At 43.0% G+C, this 15,785-nt stretch overlaps 1 non-coding gene across 1 annotated transcript; it reads left to right on the forward strand.

The window, feature by feature from the left end:
• Window positions 1-3,494: 3,494 nt before the first annotated feature.
• On the forward strand, window positions 3,495-3,658 carry LOC123324795. Its single transcript, XR_006540060.1, has one exon. It is a non-coding gene; the product is annotated as a U1 spliceosomal RNA (small nuclear RNA).
• The last annotated feature ends 12,127 nt before the right edge of the window (window positions 3,659-15,785 follow it).

Genomic DNA, 15,785 nt, shown 5'->3' on the forward strand with positions numbered 1-15,785 from the left:
AAGATCTACCCAAATCTCATGAGATCTCACTCCAAATCTCGTGAGATCTCATCCAACTCTCATGAGAACTCATTCTAATTCCTGTGAGCTCTCATTCAAATCTCAACAGGGCTCAGTCCAAAACTTGAGAGAACTCAGTCTGAATCTCATGAGATCTCTTTCCAAACCTCGTGAGATCTCATCCAAATCTCACCAGAAGACCATCCAAATCTTGTGAAATCTCACTCATGTCTCACAAGATTTCTACCCAAATCTTGTGGGATCTCCTTCAAATCTCACCATATCTCAATATAAATCTCATGAGATCTTTGCGCATGTCTCAAGACTTCTAGCTAAATCTTGTGATATCAGTCCAACTCTTGTGAAGGTCTCAGTCCAAATCTCGTGAGATCTCATTCAAATCTCACCAGAATTCTGTCCATATCTCATGAGAGCTCATCCAAACTTGCCAGAAGCCCGTCCAAATCTCATGAGATCTTATCCAAATCTCACAGGAACTCTATCCAAATCTCGTGAGATCTCTTACAGTTCTCTCAAGAGTTCTAGGTAAATACGTGAGATCAGTCCAAGTCTCGAGGGAACACAGTCCAAATCTCATGAGATCTCATCCTATTCTGGAAAGATCTAAGTCCCAATCTCATGATAGCTCATGCACATCTCACAAGACCTCTAGCTATCTCTCTGTGACCAGTCCAAATGTGGTGAGAACTCAGCTCAAAACTTGTGAAAACTCAGTCCAATCTCAAACACGTCACACACCTCTCACAAGATTTCTACAAAACTATTGTGCGATCTCAGACCAAATCTCGTGAGAACTCAGTCCAAATCTCATGAGATCTCATCCAAGTCTTGCCAGATCTCAGTCTAAATCTCATGAGGTCTCATCCAAATCTCACCAGAAGTCCATCCAAATCTTGTGAGATCTCATTCAAATCTCGAAGGAAATCCACCAAAATCTCATGAGATCTCACTTAGGTCTCACTAGATTCCTAACCAAATCTTTGAGATTTTGTCCACATCTTGGAGAACTCAGTCCAAATCTCGTGTGATCTCTCACCATTCTCTCAAGAGTTCTAGGTAAATATGTGAGATCAGTCCAAGTCTTGAGAGAACAGTCCAGATCTCATGAGATCTCATCCTATTCTCAAAAGATCTCAGTCCCAATCTCTCCCCTCAGGGAGAGGCCAGCACACTTCCAACTCAGTTTATAACAGCCTTCCCAACTGACTTTTTCACCAAAAAGAAGAGTGTACCTCCCCTTCGTTCTCCAGACTCACCTATGGTTTTGCTTGTTTGTCACAGATCGCCTTTCCCTTTTATTCCCCACAAGTCCCGTTTTTGCTGGTAAAATAACTGGTGCTTTCTATTTTTTAGGTTAACAAGACATTGTGTCTCTTTGCCTGTTCCAGCTTTTAGAGGTACCTCCTCCATACTCAGCCCCAGCCACAGCAGGCAGAGTCTTCCTCACACAGCATCCTTCTGACCTCCTTCTCTGCCTCTTCCTATTTTTTTTTAAAAGATTTTTATTTATTTGACAGAGAGACAGCGAGAGAGGGAACACAAGCAAGGGGAGTGGGAAAGGGAGAAGCAGGCTTCCCACGAGCAGGGAGCCCGATGCGGGGCTCGATCCCAGGACCCTGAGATCATGACCTGAGCCAAAGGCAGTCGCTTAACCAACTGAGCCACCCAAGCGCCCCTGCGTCTTCCTGTTTTAAAGCCCCATTGCCATTCCAAGGGGCCACCTGAAGCATCCAGGATCATCTCCCCATCTCAAGGTCCTTAACATAAGCACCTCTGCAGGGTCCATTTTGCTGTGTGATGGAACTTGCGCACAGGTTCCTGGCATTAGAATGGGGAACTCTTAGGGAGGGGGCATTATTCTCCCCACCACCACATTATGAACTCAGGTGACAAGTAAATTTGGATGCCCCTCCCCCCCAATCTTTTCTAATTTCAACAGTCTGGTAAAATAAACCACTACCTCCAGGCACAATCAAGACAAAGGCAAATCAGAACCCTAGGGCACTCCATCCATGACCATAAAATTGCCCAAGTACTAGTCTCTTTGGAGTAGTTGTTTTTTGGCTTTGTTTCCCAACCTGTTTTTTTCCCCCTTGAAAGGCAGACAGGACCAGTAGGGCAGAAAGAGCTGCTGCCCTGGGGTTGTGAGGAATGGCTGATTATATACTTGGGAATTGGAGGAGGTAAGGAAAAGAGAGATTTCAAAAGGATTTTCAAATGTTAACAACTCACAGGATACTGTAGGAGGCCTTGCCATGTCAAGTTAAAGTTGTTTTTCCCATCTAGTACAGCATTGACATTAGGACAGTTGGGAGCTCCATAGAAGAATATCACACATATCCCAGCCAGGAGTGGGAGGTGGGGGGAGTTTGCATGGTGTCAGCTTAAGCTTTGTCTTCAGCTTGTCTTCTGGTCCCTCATCACAAGGGGAAGTGCCCAGCGGTGGAGGGAGGGAAGGCAGTGGCTGAGTGGGGCGCCTGGGACCCCACTCATCCCCTGCTATGAATTTTGAACCCAGTCTAAGGGAGCAGAAGGGATGGTTTCCATTGCCTTGCCCCTTCCTTTCAACAGGGGGATCCTTGTGCACCTCCCCCAGGAGGCCACAAAGGGGGGCCGCGACCCTTCCTTTGGAGTCTGCCTAGTGAAGATGCAGGCTCCCAGATGTTTTCAGCGCTTGGGGTGTTGTGGGCAGGTGTCATCCTGAGTGGCCAGAGGTTGCAGACTTTTGGTCCCACCCCCCCCCAAGGGTGTCCAGGCCTGGGGGGTTGGGTGGGGCCTGGCTTGGAGGCTGAGCTCCTCAGGCGCAGCCATCATACTCTGTCCCCTCCAAACCAGGTTCTGAGGAGAGAGCGAGAGCGAGAGCGAGAGAGATACATATCTGCCTTTCTCTGGCTGGTGGAAAGTCCTCCCTCATGTTACTGTCTGGCTGGGGCAGCCTTCCCTGTGCTGAGTGCTGTGTGTGTGTGTGTGTGTGTGTGTTTGTGTAGGGGTGGGGGGTTAGAGCTGCAGGGAGGCAGAGGAGAAGTGGTAACAAAATCAGGACGCAGGTGACTGGCAAGAGGAGGAAGGAAGCCAAGGCAGTGGGAGGAGGAGGAGAGGAGAAGGGTGTGAGGGAAGAGGAGAGGGAAGAGGGGGTCGAGGAGGTAGGACGTCAGAACAGGTCCAAGGTGGGATGGGACCTGGGGACAGGGAAAGGGGTTGGGGTGGAGCGACTGAGGCGAGGCCCTCAACGTCATGGACCCGGCGTGTCTGATGTAAAATCAGACAACATTGGGGTGCGGTTCTGGACAGAATTCCCGGGGCTGTGGAAGTAGCAGTGCTGTTGCTTCCATTGTATTAGAAAGTAGTGTGTGGAGGGTGAGGATGCTTGGGACAGGAATAGGTGTTGATGGTTTAGGGTGTGGCTAGGCGCGTGATCTTGTGTGTAGGTGGAAGGGGCGTGAGGCTGGTGTAGGGAGGAGGCGGGGCGAGTCACACTTACCTGGCAGGGGAGATACCACGATCAAGCAGGCGATTTTCCCGGAACGAGGCTTGTCCATTGCACTGAGGATGTGCTGAACTCTGAGATTTCCCCAAAGGTGGGAAACTCGACTGCATAAATTGTAGTAGTGGGTGACTGTGTTTGCGCTCTCCCCTGGTAACGGGTGTGTAACAATAAAGTGTTTTTGCTTTTCATCTTGCTTTTTTTTTTTTTCTTGCATTGCCGGGCCACAGAGTTTACCCTGGTGACACCAGTGCAGTGAGAAATGCACCGCCATTTTTCAGGCTTGCTTTGTGAAGGAGCAGCTTTTCGCTATTTCTCATAGAAAATGTAGGAGAGTTTCTATCTGCAGGTTTAGAAAAGAAACCTTGGTTGTCGTGTTTGCGTTGTATTGAAAACACAAAAACATCCAGCAATAAGGTAACATTCACACTGTCTGCCATTCCATCCAACAGTTTGAGGTATGCAGAGAAGCAGGGGAAATGAGCCCTCATGAGGAGACAGATCACTCATCTGAAAATGACCCAGAGCTGACACCAAGGCGAGAATCACCAAGAAGGACAAGAAAGCATTTCTTGTAACCGCATCCCATCATGTACAAAACATTCAGCAGATACATGGAAATTGTAAAAAAAAAAAAAAAAAAAAGACCAAATCTCATGTTAAGAGATGAAAACCACAATGACCATTTTGAGTTCATTACTGTGTATGTTGATTTCCAACAGCCTTGGGGGAGATTTGTCCTGACAGGTGTAGGAGAACCTGGAGGTAACTTGTTTCCAGAGTTAGTTTCCCCCAGGCCAGGAAAAGGGATTTCACACTCCTGCACTGTTAGAGATGGGCTGAGTGCCTTTCAGGAGGAGAGATAAATGGGGCTGGTGGTTGTATACTGCATGTACTCCCCGTTCTCTGGGACTGGGTACAAAGGAGCTCCAGGAGCCCCAGGGCAGTCCTACTCACAGGTGTCTTTAGAAGCACAAACACATTGAGAGCAGGAGAGGATTACACAAAAAGGATAAAAGGGATCCCAGAGGACCTGGGTTGGGTTCCTAGAGGGTTTTCTATGTGTAGGTGGGAAAGAGGACTCGCACATAGCAGGAACTCAGGAAACATGCCCAGTAGGAGTGGAGCAGATTGAAGGCATTTCCTAGATTTTTAAACCTTTCTGCTAACATGAAAATCATGGTTTGTGCCTGGCCATCAAAGCTGCCCAAAGGGACACATGGCTGGCTCAGTCAATACAGCATGCAACTCTTGATCTCAAGGTCATGAGTTAGAGCCCCACACTGGTCATGGAGCTTAACTAAAATTAAATAAAAATAATAAATAAAAAATAAATAAGGTGCATGCATCAGGAATCCAGAGTTACACCCCCTATGGAAATTCGGGCAGCTACCATGGTCCTTGAAGATCAAGAGCCTTTCTGAGCCCTGAGAGAATCCTAAATGTTGCCTATTTCCCAAGATCAACCCAGAGACCCCCTATTTTTAATATTTGTTGGGTTTCCCGTGTGGGTTCAGAGGTTCACTGGCAGACAAAGTTGACATGCTGAGTACAGAAGTAGACCAAGAAACAGAATATTACCTGGATGTACCACATTACTCTGTGCCTTCACTGCAATCTCACCTAAAATGGGAATGGGCAATTGAAATACCTTGCATTCAATACAGGTTAAGGAAAAAAATGGAAAGTTTGGGTTAACAGTTTATATTATTGTGTCCTCAGATTGAATTTGATGGCAAGTGGAGACTCTATTGAACGTTTTCTAGGTTCTGCAGGTGGAAATGAGGGCCTAAGGGACAAAGCAATTACACAACTCAGAGTAACTTTGGTAACTTAGTATCTTCACACTTGGCACAGTTTTCTTTCATTTTGTCTGATCCCATGGTCTCACTCTTGAGTCTAAACATATTTGTACAAGGAAGTTGATATCAGTACCAAACCTAAAATCCATACCACTAAATGTGGCAGTGCTTATTCCTAATGGTACTTTAGGCTCCTTTCTTTCTTTTTTTTTTATTATGTTATGTTAATCACCACACATTACATCATTAGTTTTTGATGTAGTGTTCCATGATTCATTGTTTGCATATAACACCCAGTGCTCCATTCAATACGTGTCCTCTTTAATACCCAACACCAGGCTAACCTATCGCCCTACCCCCCTCCCCTCTAGAACCCTCAGTTTGTTTCTCAGAGTCCATAGTCTCTCATGGTTCCTTTCTAAATGCTTGTAGCATTCTAGCCATGTGTGCACTTCTCTTTGGCCCCACCTCCAGGTTAAGCAGTACATTTGAGGTGGCTCCATCATTGGGGAAAGATGTAGGTGAGACAGGTAATAAAGAGAAATGGGGAGAGGATGGTTAAATAAAGTGTGCTCATAAGTGGGTTATGATTCCAGAGAGGACCATGGCATTTCATTTTTAAATATATATATTCCCTACATAACTTTTCCCAGGTAAAGAAAATTGAATTGTTGCTGATTTACAAGGGGTGCCAACAAACTCTACCTACACAATGTGGGGAAAAGAAGGGAAACAGTGTTCTTTGCAGTTGTTCATTTCCCTTTAGTGGGCCTGGCCTGGAAAGAAAGGAAGAAAGGAAGAAAAAAGAAGAAAGGAAGGAAGGGAGAAAAGAAGAGAGGAAGAAAAGAGAGAAGGAAGAAAGGAAAGAAAGGAGGGATGGAGGAAGGAAGGAAAGAAGGAAGGGAGGAATGATTGAATCCCAGTCAATTTTCTTTGTAAACATTTAGTGAAGAACCTGTTGGCAAACACCTAAAGGGTGGTTACTTTTGGGAGGGCCCCCTTAAGGTATATTTTCAGGAGGGTGTATCTGGTCTGTGCAGAACTATTTAGGGAACCAAACCAAGAATCTGTGGATTAATATGGCTTTGTTCCCTAGAAACTGTCACATCAGCTTTGTAAGCATCACCATGGGAAATCACCCCAAAAAGCTCCACTTTGTACAGAAGTAGACCAAGAAACAGAATATTACACATCAGAGCTCACACATCACTTAGAGACCATATATGTTTCGTCTGGGCCAGAGCATGTCCTCATGTGGGAAGCAGGTTTTTGCAGTTAGTGTTGGTGGTCTCAGTTGCTTTGCTGGTACCTCACAATTTTACCCTTGAAAATGTGAGTAAAACTTGATACTGGGTAAGATTTATGATTTGAGGGGACTGATTTGGCAATGCAACCTTTTATGTCATCCCCATATTCACTGGATGTGCTCTTATGCAATTCTCTCGTTTTTCTTAAAATAGTTGCCATTGACCAAAGTTAAAGCAGGATAATCTCTGTACAGAGTGACTGGTGGATTATGGATTAAATATTTTATGGCCTTTATGGCTAATTTTTTTTGCTAAAATATCTTCCAAAACCATGTATTGTTCTTTTGCACGTGCCCATTTGCAACTCCAAAAGCCCAAAGGCATATTGCCCTGCTAATTTGTGGTCCTTGTGATCAATTCCCTGGAAGTTCAGGATTATGACAGCTCTCATTCAATCCCAAACGGGATAGACCCCATCTATCATAACTCACTATCACATCTTATACAATTTCTCATAGTTAGGAAAACAGCAGGGATAAGAAAAGATGAAGTACAGTGAGCAATCTTACCTTGAAGAAGTACGTTTATTTTTGGGAAATCTGTGACACCACGCACGAGTGAAAAATTGTTCCCTGATGCCCTGGCATAGCCTTAGTTGATGGCAATTCCCTTAAGCCAAATCACCAGGAATACACCTCCCATGAAACATGCTGGGGGTTTTATTCCTTGCAGCCAAGAAGAACACACCTCAGGAAGAAGGTATTAGAAAGAACCTATTCTAGGATCTGGGCTTTGGGGGAGGATGGAAGGAAGAAGGGTTTGTTCTATATGGAATACTACTGTTAGTACTGGCAATTCTAGGAGTGGAGTGAGAAGACGCAGTCATTTCCTTATGAAAAGAGGAGGATGTTTGGGATTTTGTAGGTTGCACAATGCCTTTGTTTTGGCTGGGCCTGTTCAGAATCATGAGGTAGCCTTGTATTGTGTCATTTTAGAGTAATCTTGTCTGAGGTTGATATTCCATTTCTGAGATTGTTAATTTCCAGCATGAGAACCAAACAGGCAGGGAGTGTCAGAGCAGTTCAGGGCATCAGAGGCTGGGATTGTTCTTTCTCCCTGGAAATCCCTACAATAGAGGTCATAAAAAGAGAGCACTCTGGATAGACAAGATATAGGTGCAAAGTTGGCTGAGGAGCGGTGTGACTTTGACTAAGTTTCTTGAATTTCCTGTGGTTCAGTTTCTCATTTCAAAATGGGTCCAATAGGAGTTTCTGCTACATGGGTTGTCCCGGGGGTTACATGAGATGTGCAGGTAAAGCACTGAACCCAGTGCCTGGTAGGGAGTAAATACTCAGTACAGATTAGTTCTTCTCAGTCACTTTCTAAAATTAAATAAATACATCTTTAAAAAAAATCTATATAAGCTTAAGTTGGACAATGATTTCTTAGATATGATACCAAATTGTAATTAATGAAAGAAAAAATTGATAACTAGACTTCATCAAAATTTAAAACTTTTAGAAAAAGATTTTATTTAATTATTTGAGAGAGAGAGAGAGTGAGAGAGAGCATGAGAAGGGGGGAGGGACAGAGGGAGAAGCAGACTTCCTGCTGAGCAGGGAGCTTGATGCATGGTTCCATCCTGAGACTCTGGGATCATGACCTGAGCTGAAGGCAGATGCCTAACTAAGCCACCCAGGTGCCCCCAAATTTAAAACTTTTGCTCTTCAAAAGACATCGGTGAGAGAATGCAAAGGCGAGTCACATATAGGTAGAAAATATTTATAAATTACATATCTGATAAAGGTCTGCTAGATAGAACATTGAAAGAACTCTCAATAATAAGATGACAAACAATCCAATTTAAAAATGGGTAAAAGAGGGGCACCTGTGTGGCTCAGTCAGTGAAGCAACTGCCTTTGGCTCAGGTCATGAGCTCAGGGTCCTGGGATCAAGCCAACCCCCCAACCCCCATTGGGCTCCCTGCTGAGCTGGGAGTGTTCTTCTCCCACTCCCTCTGCCCTCCACCCTCCTCGTGCTCTCTCTCTTTCAAATAAATAAATAAAATCTTAAAAAAATAAAATAATAAAATAAAATGGGTAAACAATTTGTAAAGACAGTTCAGCAAAGAATATATATGGAAGGCATATAAGAACATGACAAGATCTACTTCATTAGCCATTAGGAAAATGCAAATTTAAACCACTACATGCCAATCAAAATGGCAAAAGTGAAAAGAATCTCCATTCCAAATATTGGCAAGGATGTGTAGGAGCTAGAAATCTCATACACTGCTGATAGGAATGTTAAATTGTACAATTACTCTAGAAAATACTCTGGAAAATTTTTTTGAAGAGTTATTTATTTATTTGAGAGAGACGGAGAGAAAGTGAGTGGGGGGAGGGGCAGAGGGAGAGGGACAGAATCTCAAGCAGACTTCCTCCTGAGCATGGAGCCCTACTCTGGGCTCTATCACCACCGATGAGATCAGGACCTGAGCTTACTCTTCACAGTAGCCTCAAAATTCTGTGCTTACAATGTCCACAATAGCCAAACTGGAATGAGCCAAGATGTCCTTCAATAGATGAATGGATATAGAGGATGTGGTTCATATATACAGTGGAATATTATTCAGTCATCAGAAAGGATGAATATCTACCATTTGCATCGACATGGATGGAACTGGAGCGGATTATGCTAAGTGAAATAAGTCAAGCAGGGAAAGATAATTATATGGTTTCACTCACACGTGGAACATGAGGAATAGCACAGAGGGCCATAGGGGAAGGGAGGGAAAACTGAAGGGGGGGGAATCATAGAGGGAGACAAACCATGAGAGACTACCGACTCTGAGAAACAAACAGGGTTACAGAAGGGAGGGTGGTGGAGGGATGGGGTAACCGGGTGATGGGTATTAAGGAGGGCACATGTTGTGATGAGCACTGGGTGTTATCTGCAACTAATGAATCGTTGAACACTACATCAAAAACCAATGATGTTTGTTAATTGAACATAATAAAAAATAGGATAAGGAAGATAAAAAAATCTGTGTGCTCACTGATTGGCCACTTTTCTGGGGTGAACTGAGCAGAGCACAGAGACTGGAACAGATTGTGGATAACCTGGCTGCCCCTTTTGGCTATGAGCCACAATAGGCTTAAACAGTTTTGCACAAAGATGTTATTTGAAAGATGCTCTCTACACAGTGGTGTTTCAATGAATTAAGCATATGGCACTATCCCTATGCTACCACACATATATTTGATAAGGCTACCATCTTCCTGACAGATGTTAGTTGTAAGATGCTATTTTACACACTGTTGTTTTGATGAGTTAAATAATGGCATATTCCCTAAGTTTCCACAGATATAATGGAAAATGCTTTATCTTCATGAAGGAAGATGGTAGTTGAAAGATGCTTTCAGTCTGGGAGGCAAGATGACAGAAAGTAGGGGACCCCATTCAAAAGGGTCCCCTGAATTTTGCTGGATATCTATCAAACTATTTGAACACCCACAAAATCAGCCTAGATGTAAGAATATATATCTGGATCTCTACAAGCAGAAAAGTGACTGCTTTTTGCAAGGTAGGATGTATGGAGTGGTGAATCTGCAGGGACATATTGGATGATAAACAGAAAGGGAGGGAGCCACCATAAGCTGGCTGGAAAATGATATAATACTGGAGCACAAAATCAGAACCCTTAGAAATAAGCTCTAGTAAGAGACCGCCCTCTCTGAAGGGGGCTCTGGAAATGAAGAGGCAGAATTCTAGGCAGGGCATTGTGGTCCCAGGTTACGAGGGACCACAGAGCAAAAGGAGATTCCTGAAATGCTAGAGGACCTGAGCTTTGGAGCCAGGAAGCAGGTTATGGTCAGTGAGCCCAGGAAGAGATTCTCAGCTTGGATCACCATAAACCTTGAGCTGAGCGGGTTGATATCCACTCTTTGCTTGAACAGCCTGAAAAAAATCTGGAACCAGCACTGGTGACTGGGCAAAAACTTTGCAGAACAGTAGTGGCTGGGAAAAGTCTTTAGGGCAGAACACAAACCTGATTCCAGAGCTTCGGGTGCACGCATGAGCCAGCAGCCCCTGGCAGTTTTAGAATCACAAAGGGCAGTGGCACTCCCGGGCCCCTGAGACTACCACTGAGAGAGTTGCTGTGGACATGCACTGTGGGAGGGTACAGTTTTCAGTGGTGCATGCAGAAGTGGAGACTCTTTGTCCTGGAGGGTTTATTGAAGAGGGCAGACTGTGAATTTTCTATTCTGGGCCAGAAGTTTGGCTTTGGCCATTTGGCTCCACCGAAAGCCCCCAGAGAACAAAACCCACACAGAAGACTGGTTTCCACTGAGCCCATCCCCCTGTCCACAAAGGCAGGGTTACCTGAGAAACAGCTTGGCAGTCCCCTCTCCCAGAAGACAGGCTGGAAGAACAGGTGGATGACAATCCTATGAATCCTCTAAGACTGTAAAATCCAAACACCGAGGGAAAATTCTATATTGAGCTCCAGGTGTGGCCTCATGACTTGTTTATTTTTCAGATTTAATTCTCCTTTTCTGTTCTTTCTTTCTTTTTCCCCTTTTCTCATGCTTTTATTCCCCTCTATTGTATTCTTCTTTTTATATTCTCCTCATTTCAACTAGATGTCTATTAAAACAACTCATTTTTCATAGTCGCTTTTTAACTTGTATTTTTACACACATATTTTTTATAGATATATGCTTTCTTTTAGCCCATTTTTCACTTTATTTAGTTTTACCTTTTCATATATACAAGTTTTACTTCCCTTGGATTTTTGGGATGTAGTGTCCTCTAACACAGAGACCAAAATACACCCAGAAACAACTGAAACACCCTGTTTTGTCCACACTGAGAGGTTATGGCCCCCTTCCCCACATCCCGCTTTTTTAAAAACATTTTTTCATTTTTAAATATTATTCTTGTATTTTATTTTGGCTTTGTTTTTTCGGTGGTGGCTTTGGACCACTCTGGGTATTGCAAGGGTGCATCTACCTTGGGTCATGGTTAATATTTTAAACTCTGATCATTCGCTCAATCATCCCTCGACAGAATGACTAGGAGGAGGAGGAACTCACAACAAAGAAAAGAACCAGAGACATTGTCTCCACCACAGAACTAATGAATAACAATATAAGGAAGATGTCAGACACAGACTTCAGGATGGCAATCATGAAATCAATAGCTAGGCTTGAAAAAAGTATTAGTGACAATATAGACTCTCTAAGGGCAGAAATAAGATCTAATCAGGCCGAACTTAAAAATGCTATGAATGAGATGAAATAGAAACCAAAAGAACAGTAGAACAGATCAACAAAACTAGGAGCTGGTTCTTTGAAAGAATTAATAAGATTGATAAACCCCTGGCCAGACTTATCAAAAAGAAAATGGAAATGACCCAAATAAATAAAATCAAGAATGAAAGAGGAGAGATCACAACCAACACCAAAGAAATACAAACAATTATAAGAACATATTATGAGCAACTCTGTGCCAGCAAATTAGATCATCTGGAAGAAATGGAAGCATTCCTAGAGATGTATCAACTACCAAAACTGAACCAGGAAGAAATAGAAAACCTGAACAGACCTATAACCACTAAGGAAATTGAAGCAGTCATCAAAAATCTCCCAACAAACAAGAGCCCAGGGCCAGATGGCTTCCCAGGGAAATTCTACCAAACATTTAAAGAAGAATTAATACCTATTCTTCTGAAACTGTTCCAAAAAATAGAAATGGAAAGAAAACTTCCAAACTCGTTTTATGAGGCCACCATTACCTTGATCCACAAACCAGACAAAGACCCCATCAAAAAGGAGAATTACAGACCAATATCCCTGATGAACATGGATGCAAAAATTCTCACCAAAATACTAGCCAATAGGATCCAACAGTACATTAAAAAGATTATTCACCACGACCAAGTGGGATTTATTCCTGGGCTGCAAGATTGGTTCAACATCCACAAATCAATCAATGTGATACAATACATTACTAAAAGAAAGAACAAGAACCATATGATCCTCTCAATAGATGCAGAAAAAGTATTTGACAAAGTACAGCATCCTTTCTTGATCAAAACTCTTCAGAGTATAGGCATAGAGGTTACATACCTCAATACCATAAAAGCCATCTATGAAAAACCTACAGCAAATATCATTCTCAATGGGGAAAAACTGAGAGCTTTCCCCCTAAGGTCAGGAACATGGCAGGGATTTCCACTATCACCACTCCTCTTCAAAGTAGTACTAGAAGTCCTAGTCACTGCAATCAGACAACAAAAAGAAATAAAAGGTATCCAAGTTGGTAAAGAAGAAGTCAAACTCTCACTCTTTGCAGATGATATGATACTTTATGTGGAAGACCCAAAAGACTCCACCCCAAAACTGCTAGAACTCACACAGGAATTCAGTAAAGTGGCAGGATATAAAATCAATGCACAGAAATCAGTGGCATACACCAACAACAAGACAGAAGAAAGAGAAACTAAGGAGTCAATCCCATTTACAAATGCACCCAAGGGGCGCCTGGGTGGCTCAGATGGTTAAGCATCTGCCTTCGGCTCAGGTCATGATCCCAGGGTCTTGGGATTGAGCCCTGCATTGGGATCCCTGCTTGGCGGGGAGCCTGCTTCTCCCTCTCCCTCTACTGTTCCCCCTGCTTGTGCTCTCTTGCTCTCTCTATCAAATAAATAAATAAAATCTTTAAAAAACAAAAACAGGGCGCCTGGGTGGCTCAGTTGGTTAAGCGACTGCCTTCGGCTCAGGTCATGATCCTCGAGTCCCGGGATCGAGTCCCGCATCGGGCTCCCTGCTCGGCAGGGAGCCTGCTTCTCCCTCTGACCCTCCTCCTTCTCATGTGCTCTCTCTCTCTCTCTCATTCTCTCTGTCTCAAATAAATAAATAAAAATCTTTAAAAAAAAAAAAAAACAAAAAACAAAAAACAAATGCACCCCAAACCATAAGATACCTAGGAATAAATCTAACCAAAGAGGCAAAGAATCTGTAGTCAGAAAACTATAAAATACTCAGGAAAGAAATTGAGGAAGACACAAAGAAATGGAAAAACGTTCCATGCTCATGGATTGGAAGAACAAATATTGTGAAGATGTTAATGCTACCTAGAGCAATCTACACATTTAATGCAATCCCTATCAAAATAACGTCAACTTTTTTCAAAGAAATGGAACAAATAATCCTAAAATTTGTATGGCACCAGAAAAGACCCCGAATAGCCAGAGGAATTTTGAAAAAAAAAAAAAAAGCAAAGCTGGTGGCATCACAATTCCAGACTTAAGCTCTATTACAAAGCTGTCATCATCAACACAGTATGGTACTGGCCCAAAAATAGACACATAGATCAATGGAAAAGAACAGAGAGCCCAGAAATGGACCCTCAACTCTATGGTCAACTAATCTTTGACAGAGCAGGAAAGAATGTCCAACGGAAAAAAGACAGTCTCTTCAACAAATGGTGTTGGGAAAATTGTACAGCCACTTGCAGAAGAATGAAACTGGACCATTTCCTTACACCACACACAAAAATAGACTCCAAATGGTTGAAAGACCTCAATGTGAGACAGGAGTCCATCAAAATCCTAGAGGAGAACACAGGCAGCAACCTCTTCGACCTCAGCCTCAGCAAATTCTTCCTAGAAGCATCGCCAAAGGCAATGGAAGCAAGGGCAAAAATGAACTATTGGGACTTCATCAAGATAAAAATTTTTTGCACAGGAAAAGAAACAGTCAACAAAACCAAAAGACAATCGACAGAATGGGAGAAGATATTTGCAAATGACATATCAGATAAAGGGCTAGTATCCAAAATCTATAAAGAACTCATCAAACTCAACACCTGAAGAACAAATGATCCAATCAAGAAATGGGCAGAAGACATGAACAGACATTTTTCCAAAGAAGATATCCAAATGGCCAACAGACACATGAAAAAGTGCTCAACATCGCTTAGTATCAGGGAAATCCAAATCAAAACCTCGATGAGATACCACCTCACACCAGTCAGAATGGCTAAAATTAACAAGTCAGGAAATGACAGATGTTGGCGGGGATGCAGAGAAAGGGGACCCTCCTACACTGTTGGTGGGAATCCAAGCTGGTGCAGCCACTCTGGAAAACAATATGGAGGTTCCTCAAAACGTTAAAAATAGAGCTACCATACGATCCAGCAATTGCACTACTGGGTATTTATCCCAAAGATACAAATGTAGGGATCCAAAGAGATACATGCACCCCGATGTTTATAGCAGCAATGTCCACAATAGCCAAACTATGGAAAGAGCCAAGATGTCCATCGACAGATGAATGGATAAAGAAGAAGTGGTATATATATACAATGGAATATTATGCAGCCATCAAAAGGAATGAAACCTTGCCATTTGCAATGACGTGGATGAAACTGGAGGGTATTACGCTGAGTGAAATAAGTCAATCAGAGAAAGACATGTATCATATGATGTCACTGATATGAGGAATTCTTAATCTCAGGAAACAAACTGAGGGTTGCGGAGTGGTTGGGAGTGGGAGGGATGGGGTGGCTGGGTGATAGACATTGGGGAGTGTATGTGCGATGGTGAGTGCTGTGAATTGTTTAAGACTGTTGAATCACAGACCTGTACCTCTGAAACACATAATAGATTATATGTTAAAAAAAGAAGAAGAAGATAGTAGGAAGGGAAAAATGAAGGGGGGGAAATTGGAGGGGGAGACAAACCATGAGAGATGATGGACTCTGAGAAACAAACTGAGGGTTCTAGAGGGGATGGGGGTGGGGGGATAGTTTAGCCTGGTGATGGGTATTAAAGAAGGCACATATTGAATGGAGCACTGGGTGTTATGCACAAACAATGAATCATGGAACACTACATCAAAAACTAATGATGGTGATTAACATAACATAATAAAAAATGCTATGAATGAGAAGCAGTCTAAACTGATTATTCTAATAGCCAGTGTAAATGAGGAATGAGGCAAAAGAGCGAATCAGTGATCTAGAAGATAAGCTGATAGGAAGGAAGGAAGCTGAGGTAGATAGGGATAGGCAGCTAGTAGCCCATGAAAATAGACTTAGATCAACGATGCCATGAAACATTCCAATGTCAGAATTATTGGGATCCACAAGGGGACAGAGATAGAAAGGACTGGAAGGTATATTTGAGTAAATCATAGCTGAGAACTTCCCTAATCTGGAGAA

Source organism: Neomonachus schauinslandi, chromosome 4 (genome assembly GCF_002201575.2).
Source record: "Neomonachus schauinslandi chromosome 4, ASM220157v2, whole genome shotgun sequence".
Lineage (NCBI taxonomy): Eukaryota > Metazoa > Chordata > Mammalia > Carnivora > Phocidae > Neomonachus > Neomonachus schauinslandi.